Source organism: Musa acuminata, chromosome BXJ1-1 (genome assembly GCF_036884655.1).
Source record: "Musa acuminata AAA Group cultivar baxijiao chromosome BXJ1-1, Cavendish_Baxijiao_AAA, whole genome shotgun sequence".
In the NCBI taxonomy this organism is placed as follows: Eukaryota; Viridiplantae; Streptophyta; class Magnoliopsida; order Zingiberales; family Musaceae; genus Musa; species Musa acuminata.
In genome coordinates this window covers 15,698,374-15,721,403 of record NC_088327.1, presented here as the reverse complement: position 1 = coordinate 15,721,403, position 23,030 = coordinate 15,698,374, and the positions used below count along the sequence as shown (strand labels likewise).

The window sequence follows — 23,030 nt, the reverse complement described above, 5'->3', positions numbered from 1 at the left end:
TCATACTATCATCTATTTATGATATCATCTTCTATTTATCTAAAAATAAAATGTTAAAAAATTGATTGTTAAAGAACAACATGGAGCCTCTAATTGAGATTAATATAATTAAAAAGGTATCTCCACTTTGGCATGCAAAGCGAGGTCTACCCCCATGCTGTCCTCTATATATGATATCATCTTCTATTTATTTAAAAATAAAATATTAAAAAATTGATTGTGAAAGTACAATATTGAGATCAAATGATTAGAATATCAATAACAATGTAGATATTATATAGGATTTAAAATATTTTTAAACTTAAAATATTTTATGATTAGATCAAATTAATATACTTGGAAGTATAGGGAATCGAGTGCTCTACCATACGAGCTACACACCCACATTGTCATTCATGTATGACATTATCTTTCATTTATCTAAAAATAAAATATAAAAAAATTTATTAGGAAAGTACAATATTGAGATCAAATAATTAGAATATCAGTAACATTATAGATATTATATATGATTTAAAATATTTTTAAAATTAAAATATTGAATGATTAGATCAAATTAACATATATATATGATGTTGCGAAGAATCAAACCCCGTGCCTCTCATATGCAAAGCGAGCGCTTTACTATATGAACTACACCCCCATGTTATTATTCATGTGTGACATCATCTTTCATTTATCTAAAAATAAAATATTAAAAAAATTATTGAAAAAGTACAACATCGAGCGCTCTACCCTCATGCTGTTCTCTATATATATGATATCATCTTCTATTTATCTAAAAATAAAATATTAAAAAATTGATTGTGAAAGTACAACATAGAGCCTCTAATAAGATTAATATAATTAAAAATGTATCTTCACTTTGGCATGCAAAGCGAGCGCTCTACCCTCATGCTGTCCTCTATATATGATAGCATCTTCTATTTATCTAAAAATAAAATATTAAAAAAATAATTATAAAAGTATAACATTGAGATCAAATGATTAGAATATTAATAACATTGTAGATATTGTATAGGATTTAAAATATTTTTAAACTTAAAATATTTTATGATTAGATCAAATTAATATACTTGGAAGTATAGGGAATCGAGTGCTCTACCATACGAGCTACACACCCACATTGTTATTCATGTATGACATTATCTTTCATTTATCTAAAAGTAAAATATAAAAAAATTTATTGGGAAAGTACAACATTGAGATCAAATAATTAGAATATCAGTAACATTGTAGATATTATATATGATTTAAAATATTTTTAAAATTAAAATATTTTTAAAATTAAAATATTTTTAAAATTAAAATATTGAATGATTAGATCAAATTAACATATATATATATATGATGTTGCGAAGAATCGAACCCCGTGCCTCTCATATGCAAAGCGAGCGCTTTACTATATGAACTACACCCCCATGTTATTATTCATATGTGACATCATCTTTCATTTATCTAAAAATAAAATATTAAAAAATTTATTGAAAAAGTACAACATTGAGATCAAATGATTAGAATATCAATAACATTGTAGATATTGTATAGGATTTAAAAATATTTTTAAACTTAAAAAAATTATATGATTAAATCAAATTAACATATATGGAAGTGTAAGGAATTAAACCCCATGCCTCTCGCATGCGAAGCAAGCACTCTACCATATGAGCTACACCCCCATACTATCATTTATATATGACATTTTCTTCTATTTATCTAAAAATAAAATATAAAAAAATTCATTGGGAAAGCACAACATCGAGCGCTCTACCCCCATGATGTCCTCTATATATGACATCATCTTCTATTTATCTAAAAATAAAATATTAAAAAATTGATTATGAAAATACAACATTGATATCAAATGATTAGAATATCAGTAAAATTATATATATTATATAGTATTTAAAATATTATTAAACTTAAAATATTATATGATTAGAACAAATTAACATATATACATGGAGGTGCGAGGAATCAAGCACTCTACCATATGAGCTACACACATGGTATCATTTATTTGTGACAACATCTTTCATTTATCTAAAAATAAAATATAAAAAAATTCATTGGGAAAGTATAACATCAAGCGCTCTAGCCCTATGATGTCCTCTATATATGACATCATCTTCTATTTATCTAAAAATAAAATATTAGAAAATTGATTATGAAAATATAATATTGATATCAAATGATTAGAATATTAGTAAAATTATATATATTATATAGGATTTAAAATATTTTTAAACATAAAATATTATATGATTAGAACAAATTAACATATATACATGGAGGTGCGAGGAATCAAGCGCTCTACCATATGAGCTACACCCACATGGTATCATTTATTTTTCATTTATCTAAAAAAAATATATAAAAAATTCATTGGGAAAGTACAACATCGAGCGCTCTACCCTCATGTTGTCCTCTATATATGACATCATCTTCTGTTTATCAAAAAATAAAATATTAAAAAATTGATTGTGAAAATACAACATTGACATCAAATGATTAGAGTATTAGTAACATTTTAGATATTATATAGGATTTAAAATATTTTTAAACTTAAAATATTGTATGATTAGAACAAATTAAAACATATAAATGGAGGTGCAAGAAATCGAACCCCATATCTGTTACATGCAAAGTGAGCGCTCTACCATATGAACTACACCCCCATACTATAATTTATGTGTGACATTAACTTTCATTAATCTAAACATAAAATATAAAAAAATTTATTGGGAAAGTACAACAACGCTCTACCCAATGCTATTCTATTTATGATATCATCTTCTATTTATCTAAAAATAAAATATTAAAAAATTGATTATGAAAGTACAACATAGAGCCTCTAATAAGATTAATATAATTAAAAAGGTATCTTCACTTTGGCATACAAAGCGAGCACTCTACCCCCATGCTGTCCTTTATATATAATAGCATCTTTTATTTATCTAAAAATAAAATATTAAAAAATTAATTATAAAAGTACAATATTGAGATCAAATGATTAGAATATCAATAACATTGTAGATATTGTATAGGATTTAAAATATTTTTAAACTTAAAAAATTGTATGATTAGATCAAATTAACATATGTGGAAGTGTAAGGAATTCAACCCCATTCCTCTCACATGTAAAGCGAACGCTCTACCATATAAGCTACACCCCCATGCTATTATTCATGTATGACATTATTTTTTATTTATCTAAAAATAAAATATAAAAAAATTGATTGGGAAAGCACAATTGCTCTACCCCCATGATATCCTCTATATATGATATCATCTTCTATTTATCTAAAAATAAAATATTAAAAAAATTATTATGAAAATACAACATTGATATCAAATGATTAGAATATCAGTAAAATCATATATATTATATATGATTTAAAATATTTTTAAATTTAAAATATTGTATGATTAGAACAAATTAACATATATACATGGAGGTGCAAGGAATCAAGCGCTCTACCATTTGAGCTACACCCACATGGTATCATTTATTTGTGACAATATCTTTCATTTATCTAAAAGTAAAATATAAAAAAAATCATTGGGAAAGTACAACATCGAGCGCTCTACCCCCATGTTGTACTCTATATATGACATCATCTTCTATTTATCTAAAAATAAAATATTAAAAAATTGATTGTGAAAATATAACATTGAGATCAAATGATTAGAATATCAGTAACATTTTAGATATTATATAGATTTTAAAATATTTTAATCTTAAAATATTATATAATTAGAATAAATTAAAATATATACATGGAGATGCAGGGAATCAAACCCTGTGCCTCTCGCATGCAAAGCGAGCGCTCTACCATATGAGCTACACCCCCATGCTATTATTTATGTATGACATCATCTTTCATTTATCTAAAAATAAAATATAAAAAAATTTATTATGAAAGTACAACAATGCTCTTCCCATGTTGTTCTATTTATGATATCATCTTCTATTTATCTAAAAATAAAATATTAAAAATTGATTATGAAAGTATAACATAGAGCCTCTAATGAGATTAATATAATTAAAAAGATATCTTCACTTTGGCATGCAAAGCAAGCGCTCTACCCCCATGCTGTCCTCTATATATGATAGCATCTTCTATTTATCTAAAAATAAAATATTAAAAAATTGATTATAAAAGTACAATATTGAGATCAAATAATTAGAATATCAATAACATTGTAGATATTATATAGGATTTAAAATATTTTTAAAATTAAAAAATTGTATGATTAGATCAAATTAACATTAGTGGTGTAAGGAATCGAACCCTATGTATGCAAAGCGAGCGCTTTGTTGAATCTCGAATTTTGATGATGAAATCAATTGATGGGTTAATTGATCTAATCCATATTATTGAAGTTCGATGGACGTTTGAGAGTCCAAAGATTCGTCGGAGATGCTATCGGAACCAACCAAGAAAGATCGGAGACTTGTCGGAACTTTCGGAAGTCTGCCGAAGAGATCGTCAGAGGTTCGCAGAGATCACCGAGAAGGCTCGGTTACTCGTTGAATTCGTCACAAGATCGGGAGCCTACTGAGAGTCCGTCGGAAGAAACTCGAGGGCGTATCAGAAGTCCGCTGGAAGATCGCAGGAAAGCTCACCGGAACAAGACTCGACGTTTGCCGGTTAAAAACTTGCTTAGGATTATGTTTTTAGGTACGTAGTTCACATGTAATTAGGGTTAGGATTAAGGGACAATCCTATATCCTGGTTAGGGGCCAACTAGGCCCAAAAGTGACCTGGTTTGGGACGAACTTGAAGCCCAACCAGAGATCTGTAAGGACGGGCGGTGGAACCGCCGGACTGGGCGGTGGCACCGCCTAGAGCCCGAAGTGTTAGACGGTGGCACCGCTAGACTAGGCGGTGGCACCGCCTAGCACCCGAGATCAAGCGGTGGCACAGCCATCGATAGGCGGTGGCACCGCCAGTACACCGTCTGACAGACATTGATAGGCGGTGGCACCGCCAGTCTCGGAAACCCAAGAGAATTCAAAATTTGGAGCCCAAATTTGAATCCTCTTGGGGCCTATAAATACCCCTCAATTCTCAGCAAAGAATACAACTTTTGCAAAGCAATAGTTTGAGATAAGAGTCTTAGCAAAGTCTTAGCAAGTCTTGTTTTCAAATTGTTTGAGTGTTCACCTCATTCCTTCTTGTTGAAAAAATTGTAAGAGTATGAACCACTTGTAAAAGTTGTAAGAGGGGTATTAGTCCTTCCCCTTCAAAGTGATTTGCTAGTAGAAGTTGGGAGCCTCATTGAAGAAGGCTTCGCAAGTGGATGTAGGTCATTTGACCGAACCACTTTAAATTGGTATGTTCATTGAATCTGTGAGTACTTACCTTTCTGCAATCGTTTCTGGTTTATTTTTTTTACTTTACTCAAGTTACAATCAAAGCGAAATCTCCTTGTATTTTACGGAATCATTTTCGAACTTACAAGTTTTAATCCGTTGCACTAATTCACCCCCCCCCCCCCCCCTCTTAGTGCCGCTCAGATCCTAACAATTGGTATCAGAGCGAGGCTCACTCTTATATTTGGTTTAATACCCAAGAGAGATGGCTTACTCCGGCATACATGAGGGTCATTCTATCACACGTTCACCTATGTTTAATGGGTCGGATTACACGTATTAGAAGACCCGTATGAGGATCTTCCTCATTTCCATGGATTTCGAGCTTTGGACTATTGTCGAAAACGGATTTCAAAAATCTTCTCTTCCGATGAGTGAATGGAATGAATCGGAGAAGAAGGTTTTTGCTTTAAACGCAAAGGCTATGAATGCCTTGTTTTGTGCACTAGACAAAAATGAGTTTAATCGTGTTTCAATTTGTGATTCGGCTTTTGATATTTGGAGAATTCTTGAGGTCACTCATGAAGGCACTAGCTGAGTGAAAGAGTCTAAAATCAACATCCTTGTGCACTCTTATGAACTTTTCCGAATGAAACCAAGTGAGTCCATCGGAGACATGTACACCCGTTTCACGGATGTCATCAATGGACTCAAAGCTCTTGGTAAAGATTTTTCTAACTTTGAACTAGTAAATAAAATCTTAAGATCTCTTCCTAAAAGTTGGGATCCAAAAGTTACGACCATTCAAAAGGCCAAGGACCTTAAAACATTCCCTCTTGAAGAACTTATTGGGTCTCTAATGACCTAGGAAATGACGTGTCAAGATCATGACAAACTCGAGAACCCCCTTCCAAAGAATAGGAAGGATATGGAACTCACATCACAAGAAGATCACTTGAAAGAAACATCAAGTGATGAGGACAGTGAAAATGAGATTGCACTTTTGACTCAAAAATTTAAAATTTTTTAAGAAAGAACAAATTTAAAAATAACACCAAGAACAAACTTGAATATAAAAAGGACCAAGTGATATGCTATGAATGCAAGAAGCCGGGGCATTTAAAAAATGAATGCCTCCAAGCTAAGAAGAAGCAATTGAAGAAGAAGAAAGCTCTAAAAGCAACTTGGGACGATTCAAGTGATTCCGAAAGTGAAGAAGCTAGCAACAAAGAGGAGGCAAACTTCGCGCTAATGGCTTTAGGAGAAGAGGTATGTGATTTAATTAATGAAGATTTATCTTTTGAAGAACTCTCTATCGCTTTTCATGAATTATTTGATGAATGTAGAATTATTAGTAAGAAGTTAAATATCTTAAAGAAAGAGCATGTCTTACTACAAAATAAGTTTGATAGTCTTCAAACTCCTCCATGCTCTAAGTGTGAGCATTTAGAAACAATAAAAAATGAAAATTTGCTACTTAAAGAAACCTTAAACAAGTTTAAGGTCGGTAGCAAAGGATTAGACATGATCCTTGCAAACAAGGGTCACGTCGTAAATAGAAGTGGAATTGGATTTGTAAAAGGATCACATCAAAATCCTACCACTTTCATAAAAGGACCTACATTGCATGTTTCATCTTATATGAAATGCAACTTTTGTTGTAAATCCAGACATATTGCCTACAAATGTCCGTTTAAGAAAATTAATCCACATAAATTAATATGGGTTCCTAAAGGAACTATAAAAAATTCAGTAATGAATAACAAAATTAGTGGATCAATTTTTGAGGCACCCAAAATCAAATGGGTACCTAAAAGTCATCCTCTTTTGTAGAAAAACCCACAAGCTAGGAGCAAGAGATGGTATCCCGATAGTGGATGCTCAAGACATATGACTGGAGATCCATCTCATTTCTCTATGCTCACTAGCAAAGAAGAAGGGTATGTCACCTTCGGAGACAACAACAAAGGCAAAATCATTGGCAAGGGAATCATAGGTAACAAATTAAGTTTTTCTATTGATGATGTATTACTAGTTGATGGATTGAAACATAATATCTTGAGTATTAGTCAATTATGCGATAAAGGTTATATCGTTAGATTTGAATCAAATATATGTATTATTAAAAAACCAAACAATAACATGACTATGATTGCATTAAAACAAAATAATGTCTACACCATCAACCTTGATGAACTAAGGAATGAAATGTGCTTCTCTGCTCTAAATGATGATGCTTGGCTTTGGCATAGGAGATTAGGCCATGCAAGCATGAAACTAATATCTAAGATCTCATCTAGAGAATTAGTACGAGGGATTCCAAATATGAAGTTTATTAAGGACAAAGTATGCGATGCATGTCAACTAGGTAAACAAATAAAAACTAGTTTCAAACTAAAAAATAAATTAAAACCACTAGACCATTACAATTGATCCATTTGGACTTATTTGGACCAATTGACACAACAAGTCTAGGAGGAAGCAAATATGCTTTTGTAATTGTGGATGACTATACTAGATACATTTGGGCCTATTTCTTAGTTCACAAAAGTGATTGTTTCAAGTGTTTCTCAAAATTTTGTAAACTCACTCAAAACGAAAAAGGCTTCATGATTTCATCAATTCGGAGTGATCACGGTGGCAAATTTTAAAACCGTGATTTCCAAAATCTTTGTGAAGTTAATGGATACAATCACAACTTCTTCACTCTAAGGAATCCTCAACAAAATGGAGTAGTTTAAAGAAAAAAATAGAAACCTACAAGAAATGGCAAGAACTATGTTAAATGAACATAGTCTACCCAAGTATTTTTGGGCCGAAGCCGTGAATACGGCTTGCTACATCATGAATAGGGTTCTAATAAGACTGTCTTCATCAAAAACTCTCTATGAATTATGGAATAACAAAAAATCAAATATTTCTTATTTTAAAGTTTTCGGTTGCAAATGCTTTATTTTGAATGAAAAGGATGCCTTAGGAAAATTTGATGCTAAATCCGATGAAGGCATCTTTCTTGGTTACTCTTCCGTTTCTAAGGCTTTTCGTGTTTTTAACAAGAGAACCTTAGTTATAGAAGAGTCTATTCATGTAGTTTTTAATGAAATTTCTGATTTAAAGAAAAATAATTTTGATGATGATCTTGGTTTTGATAATTTGAATTTAAATGAACTCCCTCCTCAAAATAGCAACTTGGATGCATCTTCTTCTGAAATTTCCTTACCCAAGGAATGGAAGTATATGGATGCTCATCCAAAGGAGCTAATTATAGGAGATACATCAAAAGGGGTTCAAACTCGTTCTTCTTTCAAGAACTTTTGTGCTAACGCTGCCTTCCTTTCTCAAATCGAACCAAAATGCATTGACGAGGCCTTAAAAGATGATTGTTGGGTCATTGCAATGCAAGAGGAATTGAACCAATTTGAGAGGAATGAGGTATGGAAGCTTGTTCCTAGACCTAGTGACTATTTAGTCATTGGTACTAAATGGGTCTTTAGAAACAAGCAAGACAAATGCAGTATCGTGGTTAGAAACAAGGCTAGATTAGTGGCCAAAGGTTTCAACCAAGAAGAAGGTATCGACTACGAAGAAACCTTCGCTCCTGTGGCAAGATTAGAAGCTATTAGGATGCTCCTTGCCTATGCTGGTAGTAATAACTTTAAACTATTTCAAATGGATGTCAAAAGTGCCTTCTTGAATGGTTTTATTTTCGAAGAAGTATATGTCGAACAACCTCCCGAATTTGAAAACTCTCTTCTTCCTAATCATGTATTCAAATTGAGTAAGGCTCTCTATGGCTTGAAACAAGCTCATAGAGCTTGGTATGAAAGGCTTAGTTCCTTTCTTATTTTAAATAATTTTACCAAAGGCAAGGTTGATACTACATTGTTTATCAAATACTTTGAAAATAATTTTCTTATTATGCAAATTTATGTTGACGATATTATTTTTGGTTCTTCGGATGAATTACTATGTGAATCATTTGCCAAATGTATGAGTCACGAATTTGAAATGAGTTTAATGGGTGAATTAACTTTCTTTTTGGGATTACAATTCAAACAACTTAGTGATGGTATATTTCTTAACCAATCTAAATATACATTAGAATTGTTAAAACGATTTAACATGAATAATTCAAAAGCGATAAACACCCCTATGAGTACTTCGACTAAGTTAGATATGGATGAAAATAGTGAAAATTTTGATCAAAAAATATATAGGGAAATGATAGGTAGTCTACTCTAGCTCATCGCGACTAGACCGAACATCATGTTTAGTGTAGGACTTTACGCTAGATTTCAATCTAATCCTAAATTATCTCATCTTAAGAGTGTTAAAAGAATATTTATATATCTTAAAGGAACTCCAAATTTAGGATTGTTGTATCCAAAATCTGATAAATTCGATTTAATAGCTTATGCAAATACCGATTTTGGCGGATGTATGATAGATAAAAAAAGTACATCCAGAATATGCCAATTTTTAGGACATGCGCTTGTTTCTTGGACTTCCAAGAAACAAAATTCAGTTGCACTATCTATGGCGGAAGCCGAATACATTACTGCAAGTGCATGCTGTGCACAAGTTGTTTGGATGAAAAATACATTAGAAGACTATGGAATTCACTTGAAAAACATTCTTATAAAATGTGATAATACAAGTACCATATGTCTTACCAAAAATCCAATTCAGCACTCTAGAACTAAGCATATAGATATTATGCATCATTTTATACATGATCATGTCCTTAACAATAATGTCGTTCTAGAATTTATTGACACAAAGCATCAATTAGCAGACATTTTTACAAAACCCTTAAATGAAGACCAATTTGAATTCATTAGAAGGGAACTAGGCATGTTAAATTGTCCCTGAAAATAAGCTTGTTTGAATGTATTTTTCGAAAAATGTCTCATCCTTGTTCCGTTCTTTTGTGGATTTGATTTCATCCTTCTCTTTCGATTTCAAATGATATATTAAAGTACAACCCAATATCTCAACCTATCTTGAGTCAAACACCTTTGAAAAACAAAAGAGGGGAAGAAAGAATTTTTTCTTCTCTTCTGCGGCATGCCAGTAGTGGCACCGCCAGAACCGGCGGTAGCACCGCCTGAGCGCTCGGGTGCCAGGCGGTGGCACCGCCCGAGAGCCCCTTTATAAGCCGAGGGGTTAGGGCCGACGGTGACACCGCCCCCAATCCATGAGAAACTGCCTCAAGCTCTCCCACAACCTCTCTAAACCTTCATTCCAGCATTTAGAAGCCTTGGAGAGGGATTCTTGTTGGTCCAAGCTCTCCATCTTCCAAGAGATTCTTAATAAGGTAAAATCTGAAATCCTTCCTCTCTTCTCATTATTTCACCTACTCTTTATAGTTGCATCTATCATCTTGTCTAGATAATGACTCCTAAGAGATCAAAAGTGAAAAGGGTTGAAGGAGATTCATGTGACCAAGACCTTTTTAGATCCAAAGAAGTAGCTCTTAGGTTTCCAAACTTCGAAACAAGATGTATCCGTAAGGGTAAACACGTTGATCTCAATGAACTAGAAAACCTAGAACCCATTAGGTGGTTTGCACATCTAGATGCCCTACCTCTGCTACAAATAAATGAACCAATTTATCCTAGGTTAGTTAGGCTATTTTATGCAAACTTATATGTGGATAATAATAGCCTAAGTACTTACCTACTAGGAACACAAATTAGAATTTTTGATAGTACTATTTGTGAACTAATTGGAATCACTAAAAAAGATAGGGGCTGTTATTTTAGAGGTAAATAGGATGTCAATATAATCGGAGCAACTTACTCCGAAGCCGTCGAAACTATTTTTGCAAATCCGAACCTCGGCATAATACCCAAGAGTTACGAGCACTTACTGCCCTTTAACTCTAAAATCCTTCATCATATCATAACAAGCATACTATTCCCTAAGCAATTTTATCTTGATGAAATGAGTCAAATAGAAATAAGCACCATGTATTGGATTATGACCGGTCAACATAACTATTTTGGATACTCAATCCGGCAACATATGCAGGATATTATAGCTAAAGACACTATGTTGCCAAATGGAGGGTTACTCACTCGATTCCTACTTGCCCATGACATTTGTATCCCACCCGATGAAGAAACAATTCAAAGTGATCGGTATAACATCATAAATAGAAATCTGCTGAAAAGACTTAGGTGCACATTTAGCAACGGTATATGGGTTAGGCAACCTAGAATGACTGATCCAATTCCCCCACCAGTAGAATACCCCGCAACACCAATTCTTAGGGGAAATGAATCTCCTCCTCCTCCTAGTCCCTTTGGCGCAACACCTTCGGCTCCTGTTTCATCCTCCGAAGAACTCATTATGGCAGAATTGTATCAGATCAAATCGTAGCAAGAATAAATTCAAATCCAGCAAATTGAAATTTTGAAGGAACTACGACAAATGAATCAAAAAAATAGATGTCACATATCAGCACTGTGGCTTACCTCCTAAGGATTAATCGATGTAGTTTCTTATTCTATTCTAATTACTCTTAAATGTCAAGTTAGAAGTTTGTCGTCTTCTTTTGAACAAAAACTGAATCTTTGTTTGAGATGTATTGTTAAATTATGGATAATTGCTGATTTGTTTTGGAATCTGGATAAATATTTCTTGCGAGATTAATTTTGAATGATGAATTTTGTATGATTAATCTTAATGCTGAATTCCTTTTCTAATGATTTTATGGTCACAAACTGTGTGCTTCAAGTCTCATCTCCTTTTTTTTTTGTTTGTTGATGACAAAGGGAGAGAAGTGATGACTTGTATGTATCATGACTTAATAAAAATGACTTATGCGCATCGATAGCATGACTTATATGAATTGCAAAAGCTTATCTTATATGCCTCGCAAAATCCTTGAGTATATCGCAAGTTCTCAGATTGGTTGATCATATGAAATCATTCCTCACATTTATATCATGAAATTCATGTTGAAAATTTTTATCTCTCGTCATAGTGAAAATTATCTCTTATCATTTGACTTGAAAATAATTTTCAATAACTGAAAATTATGAGAAATACGAAATTTCGTATTTGCTCATGCTTAATAAGATAACGATAAGTTCAACGATTAGAACTTATCGATTTATGCTTGAATTCAAAGGGATAGAATTCAAGTGTTTTTATCTTCTCATAATATGGCATATAGATAGGGGGAGTTATGTTTAACTCCGTCATCAATTGATTGTCATCATAAAAAAGGAGGAGATTGTTGAATCTCGGATTTTGATGATGAAATCAATTGATGGGTTAATTGATCTAATCTATATTATTGAAGTTAAGTGTGCAGGGTTAACTACGAGAGCCTAAAAACATAAAGCAAGGATACCGGAGTCAAGTTCGATGGACGTTTGAGAGTTCGAAGATTCGTCGGAGATGCTGTCGGAACCAACCAAGAAAGGTCGGAGACTTGTCGGAACTTTCGGAAGTCTGCCGAAGAGATTGTCAGAGGTTCGCAGAGATCACCGAGAAGGCTCGGCTACTCGTTGAATTCATCACAAGATCGGGAGCCTGCTAGGAGTCCGCCGGAAGAAACCCGAGGGCATATCGGAAGTCCGCCGGAAGATCGCAGGAAAGCTCGTCGGAATAAGACTTGACGTTTGCCGGTTAAAAACTTGCTTAGGATTATGCTTTTAGGTACATAGTTCACATGTAATTAGGGTTAGGATTAAGGGACAATCCTATATCCTAGTTAGGGGCCAACTGGGCCCAAAAGTGACCTGGTTTGGAACGGACTTGAAGCCCAACCAGAGATCTGTAAGGACGGGCAGTGGAACCGTCGGACTGGGCGGTGGCACCGCCCAGAGCCCGAAGTGTCAGGCAGTGGCACCGCCAAACTAGGCGGTGGTACTGCCCAGCACCCGAGATCAGGCGGTGGCACAGCCACCGACAAGCGTTGGCACCGCAGTACACCGTCTGACAGACATTGACAGGCGGTGGCACCGCTAGTCTCAGAAACCCAAGAGAATTCAAAATTTGGAGCCCAAATTTGAATCCTCTTGGGGCCTATAAATACCCCTCAATTCTCAGCAGAGAATACAACTTTTGCGAAGCAATAGTTTGAGATAAGAGTCTTAGCAAAGTCTTAGCAAGTCTTGTTTTCAAATTGTTTGAGTGTTCACCTCCTTCCTTCTTGTTGAGAAAATTGTAAGAGTGTGAACGACTTGCAAAAGTTGTAAGAGGGGTATTAGTCCTTCCCCTTCAAAATGATTTGCTAGTGGAAGTTGGAAGCCTCATTGAAGAAGGCTTCACAAGTGGATGTAGGTCATTTGACCGAACCACTTTAAATTGGTGTGTTCATTGAATCTGTGAGTACTTTCCTTTCTGCAATCATTTTCGGTTTTTTTTTTACTTTACTCAAGTTACAATCAAAGCGAAATCTTCTTGCATTTTACGGAATCATTTTCAAACTTACAAATTTTAATCCGATGCACTAATTCATCCCCCCACCCCTCTTAGTGCCGCTCAGATCCTAACACGCTTTACCATATGAGCTACACCCCCATGCTATTATTCATGTATGACATCATTTTTTATTTATCTAAAAATAAAATATAAAAAATTCATTGGGAAAGCACAACATCGAGTGCTCTACCCCCATGATGTCCTCTATATATGACATCATTTACTATTTATCTAAAAATAAAATATTAAAAAATTGATTATGAAAATACAACATTGATATCAAATGATTAGAATATCAATAAAATTATATATATTATATAGGATTTAAAATATTTTTAAACTTAAAATATTGTATGATTAGAACAAATTAACACATATACATAGAAGTGTGGGAAATCGAGCACTCCACCATATGAGCTACACCCGTATGGTATCATTTATTTATGACATTATCTTTCATTTATCTAAAAATAAAATTAAAAAAAATTCATTGGGAAAGTACATCGAGCACTCTATCCCCATGTTGTCCTCTATATATTTATCTAAAAAAAAATGTTAAAAATTTGATTATGAAAATATAATATTGAGATTAAATGATTAGAATATCAGTAACATTTTAGATATTATATAGGGTTTAAAATATTTTTAAACTTAAAATATTGTATGATTAGAACAAACTAAAACATATACATGAAGGTATAAGGAATCGAACCCCGTGCCTCTTGCATGCAAAATGAATGCTCTACCATATAAGCTACACCCCAATACTATTATTAATGTATGACATCATTTTTCATTTATCAAAAATAAAATATAAAAAAATTTATTGGATAAGTACAACTACGCTCTACCCCCATGCTGCTCTCTATATATGATAGCATCTTCTATTTATCTAAAAATAAAATAATAAAAAACTAATTATGAATGGACATCATTGAGCCTCTAACTGAGATTAATATAATTAAAAAGGTATCATCGCTTTGGTATGCAAAGCGAGCGCTCTACCCCCATGCTATCCTCTATATATGATAGAATCTTCTATTTATCTAAAAATAAAATATTAAAAAAATTAATTATAAAAGTATAACAGTGTAGATATTGTATAGGATTTAAAATATTTTTAAACTTAAAAAATGTACGACTCGATCAAATTAAAATATACGGAGGTGCAAGAAATCGAACCACGTGCTTCTCGCATGCGAAGTGAGCGCTCTACAATATGAGCTACACCCCCATATTGTCATTAATATATGACATCATCTTCCGTTGATCTAAAAATAAAATATAAAAAAAATCGATTATGAAAATACAACATTGATATCAAATGATTTGAATATTAGTAAAATTATATATATTATATAGGATTTAAAATATTTTTAAATTTAAAATATTATATAATTAGAACAAATTAACACATATACATGGAGGTGTAGGGAATCGAGCGCTCCACCATATGAGCTACACCTACATGGTATCATTTATTTGTGACATTTTCTTTCATTTATCTAAAAATAAAATATAAATGACATCATCTTCTATTTATATAACATCGAGCGCTCTACCCCAGTGCAATCCTATATATATGACATCATCTTCTATTTATCTAAAAATAAAATATTAAAAAATTGATTGTGAAAATATAACATTGAGATCAAATTATTAGAATATCAATAATATTTTAGATATTATATAAGATTTAAAATATTTTTAAACTTAAAATATTTTATGATTAAAACAAATTAAAACATATACATAAAGGTGTAAGAAATTAAACCCCGTGCCTCTCGTATGCAAAGCGAATGCTCTACCATATGAGCTACACCCCAATGCTATTATTGATGTGTGACATCTTCTTTCATTTATCTAAAAATAAAATATAAAAAAATTTATTGGAAAAGTACAACAACGCTCTACTCCTCTATATATGATATCATCTTCTATTTACCTAAAAATAAAATATTAAAAAATTAATTATGAAAGTACATCATAGAGCCTCCAACTGAGATAAATATAGTTAAAAAGCTATCTTCACTTTGGCATACAAAGCGAGCACTCTACCCCCATGCTATCCTCTATATATGATAGCATCTTCTATTTATCGAAAAATAAAATATTAAAAAATTAATTATAAAAGTACAACATTGAGATCAAATGATTAGAATATCAATAACATTGTAGACATTGTATAGGATTTAAAATATTTTTAAACTTAAAAAATTATTGCAAGGAATCGAACCTCATGCCTCTCGCATGCCAAGTGAGCGCTATACTATATGAGCTACACCCGCATGCTACCATTTATGTGTAACATCATCTTCTAATTATTTAAAAATAAAATATAAAAAGATTCATTGGGAAAGCACAACATTCGCATGCAAAGCGAGCGCCCGAATATATGAGCTACACCCCCATGCTATCATTTATGTGTGACATCATCTTTCATTTATCTAAAAATAAAGTATAAAAAATTTATTATGAAAGTACAACATCGAGCACTCTACCCCCATGCTGTTCTCTATATATGATATCATCTTCTATTTATCTAAAAATAAAATATTAAAAAATTGATTGTGAAAGTACAACATAGAGCCTCTAATAAGATTAATATAATTAAAAAGGTATGTTGTATTTATCTAAAAATAAAATATTAAAAAATTAATTATAAAAGTATAACATTGAGATCAAATGATTAGAATATCAATAACATTGTAGATATTGTATAGGATTTAAAATATTTTTAAACTTAAAAAATTGTATGACTAGATCAAATTAAAATATATGGTTAAAAAGCTATCTTCACTTTGGCATACAAAGCGAGCGCTCTACCCCCATGCTATCCTCTATGTATGATAGCATCTTCTATTTATCGAAAAATAAAATATTAAAAAATTAATTATAAAAGTACAACATTGAGATCAATATATGATAGCATCTTCACTTTGGCATACAAATATATATGATAGCCTCCAACTGAGATAAATATAGTTAAAAAGCTATCTTCACTTTGGCATACAAAGCGAGCGCTCTACCCTTATGCTATCCTCTATATATGATAGCATCTTCTATTTATCGAAAAATAAAATATTAAAAAATTAATTATAAAAGTACAACATTGAGATCAAATGATTAGAATATCAATAACATTGTAGACATTGTATAGGATTTAAAATATTTTTAAACTTAAAAAATTATTGCAAGGAATCGAACCTCATGCCTCTCGCATGCCAAGTGAGCGCTATACTATATGAGCTACACCCGCATGCTACCATTTATGTGTAACATCATCTTCCAATTATTTAAAAATAAAATATAAAAAGATTCATTGGGAAAGCACAACATTCGCATGCAAAGCGAGCGCCCTACCATATGAGCTACACCCCCATACTATCATTTATGTGTGACATCATCTTTCATTTATCTAAAAATAAAGTATAAATAATTTATTATGAAAGTACAACATCGAGCACTCTACCCCCATGCTGTTCTCTATATATGATATCATCTTCTATTTATCTAAAAATAAAATATTAAAAAATTGATTATGAAAGTACAACATAGAGCCTCTAATAAGATTAATATAATTAAAAAGGTATGTTGTATTTATCTAAAAATAAAATATTAAAAAATTAATTATAAAAGTATAACATTGAGATCAAATGATTAGAATATCAATAACATTGTAGATATTGTATAGGATTTAAAATATTTTTAAACTTAAAAAATTGTATGACTAGATCAAATTAAAATATATGGAGGTGCAGGGAATCGAACCCCATGCCTCTCGCATGCGAAGCGAGCACTCTACCATATGAACTACACCCCCATGCTATCATTTATATATAACATCATCTTTCATTTATCTTAACATAAAATATAAAAAAATTCATTGGGAAAGCACAACATCGAGTGCTCTACCCCCATGATGTCCTCTATATATGACATCATCTTTTATTTATCTAAAAATAAAATATTAAAAAATTAATTATAAAAATATAATATTGATATCAAATGATTAGAATATCAGTAAAATTATATTATTATATAGGATTTAAATATTTTTAAACTTAAAATATTATATGATTAGAATAAATTAATATATATATATATAGAGGTACGAGGAATCAAGCGCTCTACCATATGAGCTACACCCACATGGTATCATTTGTTTGTGACAACATCTTTTATTTATTTAAAAATAAAATATAAAAAAATTCATTGGGAAAGTACAACAACGCTCTACCCATGCTGTTCTATTTATGATATCATCTTCGGTTGGGGGGGGGGGTGAATTAGAGTAGCGGAAAACTTTTGACGATTAAAACTGCGTTCGTACATTGAAATCTGATTCCGACATAAAAGTCGTTTCATGCAGATAATAACTTTGAAAGCCTACGGAAACGTATTTGAAGTAAAGTAAGGAAATCAGTTTGCAGTTAAGATAAATAGCATAAAGGAAATGCAAACCAGATTTTAGAGTGGTCGTGACCTACATCCACTTTCGGCTTCCTCCTCCGACGAGGTCATCGGCGTTTACTAGAGGCATTCCTTCAATAGGCGAAGGCCAACCACCCTTTTACAATTTCACTCCTTTTGACAGGCTTAGGAGACAACCATTACAGAATTTTCTCTCCTCTCTTGAAAGATCAAAACTTGGAAGAAAAGAGGGAGGAGAACTCCTAGCCTTACAACACTTTTGAGCTCTAAAAATCATAGCGTAAGATTGGATTTTTGGTGCCCTTTCATGTAGGAAAGGGTGGGGTGTATATAGGCCCCAAACTGGTTTGAATTTAGAGCTCAAAAATGTCATCTCCCGGATTTTCAGGGTCCTGGCGGTACTACCACCAGACTGGGAGGTACAACCGCCTGATAGAGCTCGGAGATCGAGCTCTGGCGGTGCAACTGCTTGACTGGGGCGGTTCCACCACCTAGTCTCGCTCGGAGACTAAGCTCCTGGGCGGTGCCCTTGCCGGCCCTAGAGGTGCCACCGCTTGGCAGGAATTCTGATCCGAATGGATTGATCCATTCGACCCAATTTGGGTCTGTTAAGAGCCCAATTGCCCCCCAGATTAAGTTAATGGGATCACCTCCCATTCCTAACTTAATCTACATGCTAACCACAATATTTAAGACATTAATACTACAACTTGCTCCAGTGCGTCAATCGCTTCTTCCAGCGAGCTTCCGGCGAACTTCTGGCGAACATCCAACGAACCCTTGGCGATGCTCCGGTGGACTTCCGGCAAACTCCTGGACTTGCGACAATCCACTTGGCGAGTTCCAACGAGCCTCTTTGGCAAGCTCCTGGATTTCTCGGATTTGTTCCCGTAGAACCTCCTCCGGACTTCCGTCGAACTCTCAAACTCCCAACGTGATCATGGTCTTGACTCCGGTGCAACTCCTGCTGTATTTCTTAATTCTATTGTAGTTAATCCTGTACACTTATCTTAACATATGAATTAGATAACAAATGACAATTGACTTCATCATCAAAATCCGAGATTCAACAATCTCCCCCTTTTTGATGATGACAATCAATTGATAACGGAGTTAACCTTAACTCCCCCTATCTATATACCATACTTGAGATAAGTCATTCTTGAATTCAAAGCCTTTGAATTCAAGAGACATATTGATAAGTTAAGATCGTTTAACCTTATTAATACTCCCATCATGATTCCTATCATGATGTATTTCTCTGAAAATGATGTCAAGGCTTGACATCCATTTTCAGGTTTTACATTTCAAATGTGAAAGATAGCAATCGTAGCAATTCATCATATGGTAAGATATCAACATGTAAAACTGTGATGTAAGTTCTTGATATCTTAACATAATACAAACATTTCAAGTGTTTAGCAATCATAGCATTTCATCACATGATAAGATATCAATTTGTAGAATTGCGATGTATGCTCTAGATATCTTAACATAGTGCAGATATAGCATAATGCAAATATGGCAATCATAGCATTTCTATTACCAATTTATCATATATTTCGATGCACGCTTTTGATATCTCAACATAATTCAAATTTAAGTATGGCACTCATAGCATCAATTCATATAGCATTAAATTCAAATATGGCACTCATAGTATCAATTCATATATTTTTCCCCCTTTGTCATCAACAAAAAGAATAACTATATAGGCAAATTTTAACTAGGTTTATGTCATTTTTCAACAATGAGTGATAGGATACCAATTATACAAACATCTCAAGGAAAACATGACATGGAGGTAACTTTCATTACTTCTTCCTCTTTATTTGTTATTATCTTTTTGCATGAAGGAGGAAAGTCATTTGTGAGCTTACTTGAATGAAGTTAAAATTGATAAGATATTAAAGCACGCTTTATTTTTACAAGAATCAAGATATGTGTGTGAATCAAATCCTTGCACGTAAAATTATTTCTCAAAAGATATAAGAAGGAATCGTCAAATCCATTTCAAGAGAATGAGAGATTGTTGATCTTTGCTTTGAAATGGGCAGTATTTGGGCAGCTAAAGGGAAGAAATGGAGGTGGAGAAGTGTTGGAGCTATTAGAAGGAGAGGGGAGTGAGTTGGGGTCGGTTCCACCGTCGGCCTTAGCTCGGTTTAAAAGGGGGCAAAGTTGCGGGCGGTGGCACCGCTTGCAACCCGTGACAGCCAGCGGTGGTACCGCCAGTTGGGCGGTGCCACCGCCTACAGGCGGTGAGCACTTGTTTGGGGCCTGTTTGAGCTAATTTGGATGTTTTCGACTTGAGGAGAGTTTTCATTTGTGGAGCAATCAACTTTACTTTCGTAATTACGTAAGAGTTTCCATTTCAAGATGAGAAATTTCGTACGTTCAAGATAGATCTTGTGACGCGCATACTCTACTTTAAATGTCATACACAATTTTAGACATGTTCATGATTTATTATCCAAGTTGGTAAGCTTCACAAGTTTATGACAAACTTTGCTTGCAAGACGTAAGTTCATGATATAGTTGGATCCGAAGGTAAAGAAGAAATCAATTCGATGAATTTAGAAATCCGGAGGGTATGTGAAGGGAGAATTATGAGTTTCAAAATATGAGGGATCAAATAGGATTGTATTATTATCACTCTGTAATATTAATTTTCTAATCCTCTTTTTACTATTTAGGCTAGAGAACATTACGTGTTCTTTTGGATCTCAAGTCATGAATATCGAGTACCCAAAAAGCAGGATATTATCTCTTGCTCCTAGCTTTTGATGGTGTACGTTTCTACAAGAAGGGGTGATTTTTAGGTACCTATTTACTTTTGGGTGCCTCAAAAACTTATCTATATTGTTTATCATGTTATATAGAGTTTATCATGATTCCTTTGGGAACCCAAATCAGTTTGTTCGAACTAATTTTCTTGAATGGACAATGATACATTTTATGTCCATATTTGCAACAAAAGTTACATTTGCTTTGATGTCGAACATGTAAGATAGGGCCTTTTATGAAGGTGGTTGGATTTTGATGAGGACTTCTCATAAATCCAATTCCACTTTTTTTAGGAACATGACCCTTATTTATAAGGATCATGTTCAAAGACTTGCTACCAACCTCGAATTTCTTCGAAGTGTCCTTAAGTAGCAAGTTCTCTTTTTGGAGAATTTCTATATCATGACATTTTATACATAGAGCTAAACTATCATGATATTCAGTTTTTAATTTATCGAAATTACTAATAAGACTATCATGCTCATCTTTTAACAATTTATATTTTCTACTAATTGTTTTGCATTCATCAAATAAGTCATGGAAGACATTTAATAATTCATCAAATGATAAATCTGCATCAATTAAATTTGTTACCTCCTCTCTGATGGCCATTAGGGCAAAATAAGCAACTTGCTCAATGTTGGACTCCTCTTCTTCGGACGCACTTGAATCATCACATGTTGGTTTGAGCGCCTTCTTCTTTTATGTTCTCTTCTTGGCTTGGGGACAATCACTTTTATATTGTCCTGGCTTTTTGCACTCGTAGCAAATAACTTGGTCCTTTTTGGGTTCAAATTTATTTTTTGTGTCATTTTTAAACTTGTTTCTCTTAATGAATTTTTTGAATTTCCTTGTTAGAAGTGTCAAGTCATCATCACAGTCCTCATCACTTGAGTTTTCTCTCAAGTGGTCATCTAAAGTTCTAAGTGTCATATCCTTCTTGTTTTTTGGAAGGATGTCTTCTTGCTCTTCATGACCTTGCAAGTCATTTCATAGGTCATTAATGACCCGATTTGTTCTTCAAGAGGGAAGTTATTTAAATCTTTAGTCTCTTGAATAGTAGTGACTTTAGGATCCCAACTCTTAGGAAGGGATATTAGAATCTTATTTACGAGCTCAAAATCCAAAAAACTTTTGCCGAGTCCTTTTAGACCATTGACGACATCCGTGAAACGGGTATACATGTCGTCAATAGTCTTACTCAGTTTCATTCGGAAAAGTTCAAAAGAATGTATCAAAAGAGTGATTTTTGACTCTTTCACTCTACTTGTGCCTTCGTGAGTCACTTCGAGTGTATGGCAAATATCAAACGTGGTTTCACAAACCGAAACACGATTGAACTCATTTTTATTAAGCGCACAAAATAAGGCATTCATAGCCTTTGCATTAAGAGCGAAAGTCTTCTTCTCCAATTCATTCCAATCGATCATTGAAGAGAAGACTTCGAAAATCCATTTTCGACAAGATTCCAAAATTCAAAATCCATTGAAATAAGGAAGATCCTCATTCGGGTCTTCCAATAGGTGTAGTTCGTCCCATTGAACATGGGTGGACGTGTAATAGATTGGCCCTCTTGGTTTCCGACGTATATCATCTCTCTTGGGTTTTAATCCGTTTGAGAGTTAACCCCGCTCTTGTAACATCCCATTAGTCCCACATCGGAAGTGGGCAATGTGTATGATTAGCTTATAAGGGCTTGATGAGTGTACTACTTAACTCCTGCTTAAGCATTTTGGTCCGTGGTTGAAGGACCAAAATGGAGTTATCGGCCAGTTGGCTCATCAAACTCGGGTCGTGACATTTGGTATCTGAGCCGACCTAGCATTTAGGTAGGGTGAGAGGGCTCGAGTAGGAAAGGGCTACATATGGATGGAGTCGAGAACTCATCACGGCGTGGAGCCACCACTGAGTTAAACCTCACATGCACTATGCTAGGGTTCGATCTGGGTTATGTCATTGGGGATATTGTAACATTCCATTAGTCCCATGTGTATGATTAGCTTATAAGGCCCTATTAAAGAGGTAAAGAGGTCGGCTAGGGTTAGGAGGTTAT

The 23,030-nt window shown here is 33.5% G+C and overlaps 1 non-coding gene across 1 annotated transcript; it reads right to left on the bottom strand.

Annotated features, from left to right (window-relative positions):
- Positions 1–3,781: 3,781 nt before the first annotated feature.
- TRNAA-UGC (transfer RNA alanine (anticodon UGC)) lies at positions 3,782–3,854 on the bottom strand. Its single transcript has one exon. It is a non-coding gene; the product is annotated as a tRNA-Ala (tRNA).
- Positions 3,855–23,030: the final 19,176 nt, after the last annotated feature.